Here is a 3,341-nt window from a genome sequence, read left to right on the forward strand (position 1 = left end):
TTATCTAGAGTCTGAGTTACCACTCCTGTTTGGTCTGTATAGAAACAGCATTCTTCCCTCAGGGCTGCACATAACCCTCCTTGCTTTAGGAACAGCAAGTCTAGTCCCCTTCTATTCTGCAGCACTACCTCAGAGAGAGAAGTCAGGGAGTCTTTTAGGGTTCTTATGGACTCCTCTAAGGCTATTAGATCCTGGTTCATGGCTTCATGAAGGAGCATAAACTGGTCCGAGTGAACTAAGGCAGTTGCTCCTGTCCCGATTCCCGCTGCTATTCCCCCAGCTCCCAATAATATAGCTAAGGTTATGCTCACAGGCTCTCGCTTGAATCTGACAGGGGTAGGTGTCTCTTCATAATGTTGTAATACATAGCTGTCTTCATGCCAATAAATTCTGGGCCATAACTGTACCAGGACACAAAAATCTCGGGTTAGATTTAGAACAGCGAGAGAGACACAAGGAGTCAGTCCCGTGCTGCATGCCCAGTAGGTGCCATTAGGGGGCACTAGGTATGCGTTGGCCTGGAGGGAAAGGGAGGAGTTATTCTTAAGGCAATGTTTAAATCCAGTGGGCACCTTTCCGATGCAGGTGCCTGTCGATGCAGGTGCCTGTTGAGGTAACCTGAGTCAGGGTGAGCGTGTGGATGGAAGAGGTGCAGGCAAGGGGGGCAGCAGAGTTCGCGGGTAGTACTGAGAAGTTTTCCTGGACGGCTATGCCCTCGTAGTAAGGGGGGCTCGGGTTCAAACAGAGCCAGCAATTCTTAGATTTATCTGGCTCCGAGTGATTTAATGCCTGGAACGCTCCCCTGACGAGGCTTAGGAGTCTATCACCTGTTCCAGGGTATATGGTGGGAGGCAGGCTGGCAAAGTCATTGGTTTCTGGGATTTGTGAGGGCACCAAAGCAGATGACGGAAGAGAAGCTGGTCGCTGGTTACTGAGGACTGGGTTGGGACCTATAGCCACTGCAGGTGGGGGAGATATCTTTCTTCTAATTGTGAAAAGGAGGCCATCATCTCCCCTTTCCTTGTATAGTCTGATTCCCCAAGTAAATCCTTTGTCCCAATTTAGGGTTGACTTTTTACCTTGTGGGGTGAAATCTACGCGAAGGGGGTGGCACCATGCATGTTCACAGGCCTGTTTATGAATAGTTTTCCAATCCTCAAAAGTCCCATGAGAATAATTTGCTTTTACAGTGATATAGTCCCATGATGAGGACGGACCCCACCAAGCGTCTCCAGTGGTTTCACATCCCCAGTTTTTGCAGAAAAAATCCCCCCTCCCCCACACTTAGGATTTAAAGATACAGCCCTGTGAAAGCCTGGGCAGACATAAAAGGTTAAGGTACGCAACATGGCCCGGTGTTCAGGAGGGCCACATCCTCCCCATGGGTCCAGTCCCAGTCTTCCGGGAGGACTCGCCAGTTTGGGTACCGTTACAGTATCGTGGGTTCCTTCTAAGTCCCAAGGCTCCGGTACCCCTAAAGCTAACTTGCACAAATCTGGATATAATGTGGGCCACCAAGTATTTTTTGGTGCTGTTTTATGGACTTCAAACACCACAATGCCCATTTGATTAACTACTTGCCAGGTGGTCGGCACAGCTCTATGGGGGCTCTCATTACTGTGAGCAAACTCACAAGTAAATAGATTTACCCAGAGTAACATGATTAGTATTTTTCTTTGACCAGTCTTATCTTTAGGGGGTTGGTTGTCCGCGCCAGTTGCCATTGTCCTTGTCCTTCTCTGGGGGAGGTTCTCGGTGAGCCGGATCAGCTGTCTTGACGTGAGAAGCGTGGACCTAGGCTGCAATCCCGTCGACCTTGAGAGCTGTAGGGGTAGTGAGGAGGACGGTGTATGGTCCTTTCCAGCGTGGTTCTAGGCTCCGAGTCTGATGCCTCCAGATCCAGACAGCGTGTCCCCGGGGGAAGGGATGGGGTGCAATAGGAGTGTCAATAGCATCCTGATAGGCTGCAGCCAGGGGCTTCCAGATCTCCTGGTGGGCCCCAGGAAGTGCCTTCAGGTGAGCAAAGAGCGAAGGTGAATCAACAAAGTTAGAGATATCCGGGTCTAAGAAGGAAACTGCAGGGGGAGGGGTCCCATACAGGATTTCAAATGGGGTCAACCCACTGGGCCCAGGAGTGTTCCTGGCCCGGTATAAAGCCAAGGGCAGTAGAGTCACCCAGTCTTTAGTGCCAGTTGCTAGCAAAAATTTAGTTAGAGCCTCCTTAATGGTTCTATTCATACGCTCTACCTGACCTGAGCTCTGGGGTCTGTAAGCACAATGTAGTTTCCAATTAATCCCCAATAATCTGGCCACCTTCTGACTTACCCGGGAGACAAAGGCTGGTCCGTTATCTGACCCTATTACCTGAGGCATTCCGAATCGGGGAAAGATGTCATCTAATAGCTTCTTGGACACCACTCTTGCAGTTTCTTGTTTGGTTGGGTAGGCTTCTGGCCATCCTGAAAAAGTGTCAATAAAAACTAACAAATATTTATAGCCATACATTCCGGGTTTGACTTCAGTGAAGTCAACTTCCCAATGGATTCCTGGCCTGTGGCCTCTTTGTCTGACTCCTCCTGAAGCTTTATTTTTGCCCCAGTTTACCTGGGCACAGGCTTTACAGTTTCTAACAATTTTTTGTAAGATGGCATCGTTGTTCGGGAGATAATGAATGGTTTCTTCTCTCTCGATTAGTTTTCTCATTTTGGTCACTCCCAAGTGGGTCCACTTGTGAAGTTCATCCAAGAGCTCTTCTACCGATCGCTGAGGCAGGACAGTTTTTCCTTGGTACTCCCAGTAGCCGGTTTCTGGGTTGTTGAAAGCCCCAATTTTCTCGAGTAACTCTCTGTCCTCTGGGGTGTAGTCTCTGATGGCCTCCTGTCTCTGGCATTCAGGGTCAATTTGCGTGGTTAGGATTTGACTTTTGGAAGCGATATCTCTGGCCGTCTGGTCGGCTAGGCGGTTTCCCCTTGCCTCCGGGTGGTTTCCTTTCTGGTGGCCTGGGCAGTGCATTATGCTGAGCTCTTTTGGTAAGAACAAAGCCTCTAGTAGCGCTATGATTTCAGCTTTGTTTTTTATTTCTTTTCCTCCTGAAGTGAGAAGTCCTCTTCTTTTGTAAATTTCTCCGTGGATATGCGTGGTGGCGAAGGCGTATCGGCTGTCCGTGTACACATTTAGCTTCTTACCTTCTGCCAGCCGCAGGGCCTGCGTCAGAGCTATCAGCTTGGCCTTTTGTGCGGATGTTCCTTCTGGTAAAGGCTCTGCCCATATTACCTCACTGTCTGAGGTGACTGCGGCTCCAGCCCGGCACTGGCCCCCTTCGAGGAAACTGCTCCCATCTG

Source organism: Nannospalax galili, unplaced genomic scaffold (genome assembly GCF_000622305.1).
Source record: "Nannospalax galili isolate Female #2095 unplaced genomic scaffold, S.galili_v1.0 scaffold851, whole genome shotgun sequence".
Taxonomy (NCBI): Eukaryota; Metazoa; Chordata; class Mammalia; order Rodentia; family Spalacidae; genus Nannospalax; species Nannospalax galili.